At 40.9% G+C, this 6,923-nt stretch overlaps 1 pseudogene across 1 annotated transcript; it reads right to left on the minus strand.

Moving 5' to 3' along the window:
• Window positions 1-4,593: 4,593 nt before the first annotated feature.
• Window positions 4,594-5,581, minus strand: LOC308098694 (DGAT1/2-independent enzyme synthesizing storage lipids-like; annotated as a pseudogene). The gene has a single exon. The product of its transcript is annotated as a DGAT1/2-independent enzyme synthesizing storage lipids-like (transcript).
• Between the last annotated feature and the right edge of the window lie 1,342 nt (window positions 5,582-6,923).

The following is a 6,923-nucleotide window of genomic DNA, read 5'->3' on the forward strand; positions in this document are numbered from 1 at the left end:
CAAATAGCTTGGCCTCATCAACTATTACTCCACCTAGTGAGTTGCTTAGTCTGGTAAAAAAATAGACTTGAATTAAAGGAGTAGTTGTCTCCAAAACACTTTTATATTTCAAATTGATGCATGAGTGTTAGTTGTTTCCAGCCTCCATTTACAGTATGTTTTCAGTGATAATTTCAGCAGAAAAACAGCACAATTCTACCCAATCAACTTAATTTAAATGAATTAAAGGATCTACACCATGAAAATCACTTTTTTCTTGGTTTTTTTTTTTTTTTTTTTCAGTCATTCCTTCTCATTTCATGGATTTCCAGAATGGGCGTGTCTGAACAGGCGATCTCAGAATGGAAATGTTTATGATGTCACAAACATTTTTGATGGCAAACCCAATGTTAAATGAAAAGTGCCCGAATCGCTCGGAAACTTTTTCTACCCCCCCTAAGTGGGGGTCTACGAACAAATACTTCGGGCTCGGATTTTGGCTCCGCCCCCCGGAAGTGGGTGAAACAGGCACCTCAAACACTTGGTGGAATTGTTCAAAAAAGTGTTTTTTTTTTCGATTTTGTATTTTTCTTAGATGCTTCTTTTTATGCAGAATTTTTCCATTTTTTTTTTTTTAAATACTTTTTAAATAATTTTTAATAATAAAATAGACAGAATTGCTCAGTAGCCCCCCCCCCCTGCCCAAGAGGACGTTTTGGTATTGCAGCTGAAAGTGCTGTATAAGCCAGAGACAATTGACTTGGGATGAGTATATCTGAGTGATGATTTAGGCTCAAACCTTTTGAAAGAGGTTTGAGGGACATACACCATATGATATTAAATATCAAATATTTTTTTTATAAAAAAATAAACTTGAATTAAAGGAGTAGTTGTCTCCAAAACACTTTTATATTTCAAATTGATGCATGAGTGTTAGTTGTTCCCAGCCTCCATTTACAGTATGTTTTCAGTGATCATTTCAGCAGAAAAATAGCACAATTCTACCCAATCAACTTCATTTAAATGAATTAAGTGCCAATCAGAACTGAGTGAAAACAGCTTTGTATTAAAGGAGGCATAAAAGACTGGGTCTCGCTGTATTGCTCAGGCTGCACTGCAGCGTCTATTCACAGGCGCGAACCCACTACTGAGCGGCACGGGGGCTTTGCCCTGCTCCGTTTCCGACTTGGGCCGGTTCAACCCTCCTTAGGCAACTTGTTGGTCCCGGGCTCCCCCAGGAGCTCCATATCGATACCGAACTTGGTGAGGACACCCGATCGACATAGTCCACTGCAGCTCAAAACTCCAGAGCTCAAACGATTCGCCAGCCTCAGCCTCCCTGTAGCTTGGATTACAGGCGCACGCCACTGCACCCGGCGAGAAACACAGGCACTTCTAGGGCTTTTAACTGTGAGAGAAATGATGTCATTGGTAATACTAATCTCTTCACCACTATCTAGCGGTGAAAAACAGAATTGCCAGTATTGAAGAGGAAAGGTTTTTGACAGATGTGAGAAAATATGTATACATTTCTCATTGGAATGGAAAATCAGTCGACACGTTCCTCTTATACATTCCAGTTTAAAATGCAGTGTTGGCCTAATTGTCAGACACTATAACAATATAGTAGTGGACAAAGTTGGCTATACAACCCCAAATAAATACTCATATTACTCCACTAGACCTACCAGCTCAGTCAAAGTTTTTTTTTACTTGAGGTAAGTAGAACACTCGCTTCAAATAAAACAAAAGAGCTTCATAAGAGAACATATGGGGGAAGACATCTAAACTCCTAACTTAAAATAAGAACAGTGTCTAAAATAGGCTTAGGCCTACTAATCACATCTAATAATAATATGTGATCTTTATACATCTTTGTGATATGTTCTTACTCAGTCCTCTCATGCTTTATTTCCTGATCATATTACCAGGTGTAAACTTGTGAATGAAATTGGCCTCAGATCAACCCAGTCATGGGTGATGTCAGTTTATGGAGCAATCACGTTAGAATGATGTGGATTAAACATTAAACATAGCGTAACACTTTAGATATGCAGTCCGCTAATTGTGGTGTTATTTTATTACAGGCTAATAAAATACAGGATACAAATATGTGGTAACAAGTATGTATTCATGATGAATAAATAAATCAAGACTATTAACTTTATTAGAAAATATACTATATTATGGGGAAACAAACAGAAAACACTTTAAATATACTGTATATGCACAGGGCCCACTTCCCAAAAGACCCCACGGTCAAGTTCTATTAATGTTATCATAAATGTAATCATAATATTTAGCAGCTTTTAACACAAAGATATTGTGATCACATTATTAATTACTAATCCTACATGCTAGGCAATTGTTTACTTTTCTTTCCTCCACTACATTTATTTGACAGCTTTAGTTACTAGTTACTTTGCAGATAATGATCTACAAGCTCACAACTTGTTGCACCATGATACATTGTGAGCTTGCAGATTTTTACTATATTGTAGTATAAAATTGGCAGTAGGCCCGTAAGTGGTTAATGATCAATAATTATAGCCCAATAACATGATATATATCATTTTGAAATGCCAATTCTGCTTCTTTTGCTTTTACTTTTGACATGGGCCAGTTCATAAGTACTTTGTTTTGCTACTTTACTTGATGTTAATCAAGTAAAGTAGACTTAAGAAAGATTTTTAGTACAGGGACCAGGGACTTTGTAACAGACTATTTCTACATTGCGGCATTGCTACATTTACAGTACTTCTTCCACCACTGTTTGTCCACCAGATGGAGTCATTGAGCTAATAGATTGCTGGACAGCTACCATTGCTGTGAATGAGGGCAGTCAGTGCAGTCAACTGCATATTCATTCAAACCCATCATGCCTCACATTGATGTGTCAACACTCCCTTCTCAAACAGATTTAAATGAACACTCCAGATTTTACAGTTTGGCTGATTCACCAGGGCATCACTCTGACAACACAGTCATAGAATGGGGGCAATCTTTCTTCTTTTTTATACTAAAATGTATTTATTTTGAAATTAATTTGCTGTCTTCAATCACAATAGTATACTATTGGACCTTAAATTTGGGAAGTGCAAACAATATTATGTTCCTTTGCATTTTTACAGGTGTAATCACATTAAATATCCCATTTTATATATTACTATGTCATCACTGCCAGTGACACCTTGAACAAATCAAGCCATTAGATCATTGTGGATTGTGGAATAAAAAATATATTTACTTATATACATGCAAATTATGTAAAGTATATACACAAACAAAAGAGTAAAACAATGTAATCAATCACACTTTTTGGGCATGAACTAGTTGCAGTTAAACTAGGCTACATAACAAAAGATTATTACAGATTGTGTATTATTAGAAAAAGAAAGAAAATGCACTGGGGTTATAGCAAATAGTTTTAAAAGCTTTTGTATGTGAGATAATTATAGTAATGTGATACACTGCATCAGCAACTACAAATCAACCCTTGTTTTAATGATATGACAAATAACACTGTTAGAATATAACTGATAATTTGGTTAGAGTTGACCAATCCAGTTTACAATTATTTCTTATTCTGTACAGTGTGGCTCTTAAAGAGGTAAGTGTGTGTGTGTGTGTGTGTGTGTGTGTGTGTGTGTGTGTGTGTGTGTGTCTGTCTGTCTGTCTGTCTGTCTGTCTGTCTGTCTGTCTGTCTGTCTGTCTGTGTCTGTCTGTCTGTCTGTCTGTCTGTCTGTCTGTCTGTCTGTCTGTGTCTGTCTGTCTGTCTGTCTGTCTGTCTGTCTGTCTGTCTGTCTGTCTGTCTGTCTGTCTGTCTGTCTGTCTGTCTGTCTGTCTGTCTGTCTGTCTGTCTGTCTGTCTAATTCTAGACCAATAAGTGCCACATTTCTTGTGCACACCGCCACTTGGCTTGTGTGGAATTATTTATTTATTTTATTTTATAATTATTTGCTTAATTGAGTCAATTGAATCATTTATAATGGAAGACAAATTTGGGCACAGAGGATGTCATCGGCTAGACTCAGTAAGTCAAGCCATCTGTTGAATGAGGCTGAAACCTACCCCAAGTATGGAATACGTCATCGATATGTCATAGACGACTGGCATCATAGACCGGTTTCTTTTCATGAAGATTTAACAAAAAGATGTTTTCATTGACCTCAGACCACTACCCATGTACCTGTTCAAAACTGATCTGTTTATACTTCATTGACCCGGGTACCCCCTGCAGCAGTCTGCTCTACACCAAATTTCTTCACTGACAATAGCCCATCTACAAGCTCACAGCGCACCCTGTTGTGAGTTTGTAGATTTACCATATTTGCCGAATGTTCACCTGTTATGACATACCCAGAATACGGACACTATAGGTTTCATGTGGTGAGCACTTGGAAGGTGGTTTGGGTTATTCTTCAATAAAGGTTGTTTTGTTGTTGTGCCAGTAAGAGTTGAATAAGTTGTTTCTGTGCCAGTAAGTCCAGTGGGCGCCTAATAGGAGACATAGCAGTGTAACTTGTTGAAGGTTAGACCAGTGGTCCCTATCCTGGGGTCCGTGCTCCAAAGATCACAGAGGCCATGTAGTGAACAGTGAGGAGAGGTGAAGTATTACTCATCTTTACTGTCTGGTATGGAAGCGCTCCAGCAGCGCTCGCAGGATGTTTCCGGGAATCTGTTGATGCTGGTCAATGAGGGCCTGGACGGCCTGCTTAACTTTCTCTGCCAGCTCATCAGCATTTACGTCAGGGTCGTACGGGATGGGGTCACCCAGGTAAGTGCACAACTTTACAGGAAAGCCCCCATACATTGGAACTATCGGAAGCCGGAATCTGTCGTACACCCAACGGAAACATCTCAGTGTTCCCAGCGATCGGAAGCTTTCCCGTACGTTCTGAGTAAACATCGGAATTATCTGCACTTTTGCGGCGATTGCGACCTCTGCAAAGCCCTTGCGTTTGCCCCAGAGCAGTTGGTAGTTCTTATCACTGAACAATGCCTCCCGGACTCCGCCCGGAGCGATGGCCAAGAGATGACCACTCTGCAGGGCCCGCACGCACTCCTCCTGGGGCCCATGAAACACACTGAACACCTCTAACAGCAGCTTGAAGCCTGGGACCTTGAAGAGGAAGTGGTCAGCTACGGAGTGACAGGTGCGTCCTTTCTGGATGAGAACATTGGCCAGGAAGTAGTAGTAGTCAATGGGGATAGCTCCATGGTAGAACACGATCAACGCTGCACCCTCGTCTGGGATCTTCTCCATCCCACGGATTTCATAGCCATGCCATATGGCTCCATGTCCCTCCCACAGTATCGCCAGGGTCTTCCTGGCCCCGTCCCAGAAGTTGTCGGAGAGTAGAGCCTCTCTCAGCTTGTTCTTTCTCTTGTAGACATGGAGGAAGAGTATAGATAGATAGATCAGTATGATGATGAGGATAGGCAGTATGAAGACGATGGCCAGAGGGGTGAAGACCCACCTCAAGTACCCCCGAAAGCAACCAAAGACTGACCACTCAGCCCACCATGCATGGAGCAGCGTCCGGAAGGAGACAGAGTCCCCTGCTACCAACAGGCACGATTGATTGCCACCGTCTGACATCCTGCAAGTGACAACTAGGTCAGTCGGTCTAACCAGCCAGCATTGGGAGGAGAGATCCACACATCTGTTTAGTCAAACATCTTCTTTGATCCGTTACTTAATTCTCCTTTTGGGGGTGAGCTGGAAGCTAAACCTGATCTAGAGACATCCTTGAAGAGCCCAACGACTCGTGTCAAAACAAGACTATAGGTCTAACAAGCCCCGCTCACAGGATTGGGTAGTAAGTGAACTGCTTGTAATCGGGATCTAGTTAGATTATATACCATGATGAAAGGAAATCATGACATGCATCACAGGCCAGAGATCTGAATTGTGATCTGGGTGAAAATGACTGACAAGACAGGTGGAAAGGTATAAGCAGTGAGCCAACCAACATCACACTGACATCACTGTCAGCCAATCAAGCAGGATATAAAGTTGAACTTGTGTGTCTGTGTGTTTGGAGACAGATTATGCCCATGTATGGATATGCCTGACATCACAACACATCATAGACTGGCCTCAAAATACTTTGTGCCTATTCCACCTGCAAAATAATGCCCGATCCCATATATGGTACTAGAAAATGTGCTCCTCGGAGCACAAGTCTCCGCCAGCAGACCCGTGCTATTTTAATCAAACGGCTTTGCCGTAGGGATATCTGAATTTGATCTTTGACTTGTTGTGCTTCCAACATGTACTGACCTGCCAGGAGATAGTCTATGTCTTTAGCAAAACGGCCATCACAATGCTAAAGGCGTTGGTTAAAATATTTTCTGTGTGTGATGTTTTTTGCTCTTTCTGTTTTTAAACCACCGCGGCCATAAGGGTACTTTGATGGGTTTGCCAACTCTTCAACCTTGTCGTCTTGGTAGAATGCGCGTGGTTTTTGGTGTTCTGCAGGGGCGACTGAATATGTAGTGTCTGCATCTAAAAAATGTTCTTCTTGAAGCAATGTGTCATATGGGAGTCCTCGTAATTGACTGGTTTGTTCAAATGCTTGTCTGTCTTCTTCATCTTCATTGTCTTGAACAGTTTCAGCAGTTGATTGGTGTGTTTGATCTATGTCAGTTTTCTCTAGTGCTACATAATGTATTTGATCAAGGTGGCCAATTGTTACAGTATTAAGACTTCGGCCTTGTTGTGGGATCAATTCAACTCTATAGTCCTCTTCTGTGTTACTGTTGTAGATGAGTATGCTTTCTTAGCTTTGGCCTTCTGCGCCTTTGCTTCTTCATCAGGTTTCAGACGATGATTTGCTGCTTCTTCAGTTTGCGTAATGGGAGTTAGTTTCATTGTGTGATCTCAGCTGTGATCTCTGTTTGTACTGGAAAGTACTGTTCCTGTCTAAGCTATTTATATA

Source organism: Gymnoscopelus braueri (genome assembly GCF_963280865.1).
Source record: "Gymnoscopelus braueri genome assembly, chromosome: 13".
In the NCBI taxonomy this organism is placed as follows: Eukaryota; Metazoa; Chordata; class Actinopteri; order Myctophiformes; family Myctophidae; genus Gymnoscopelus; species Gymnoscopelus braueri.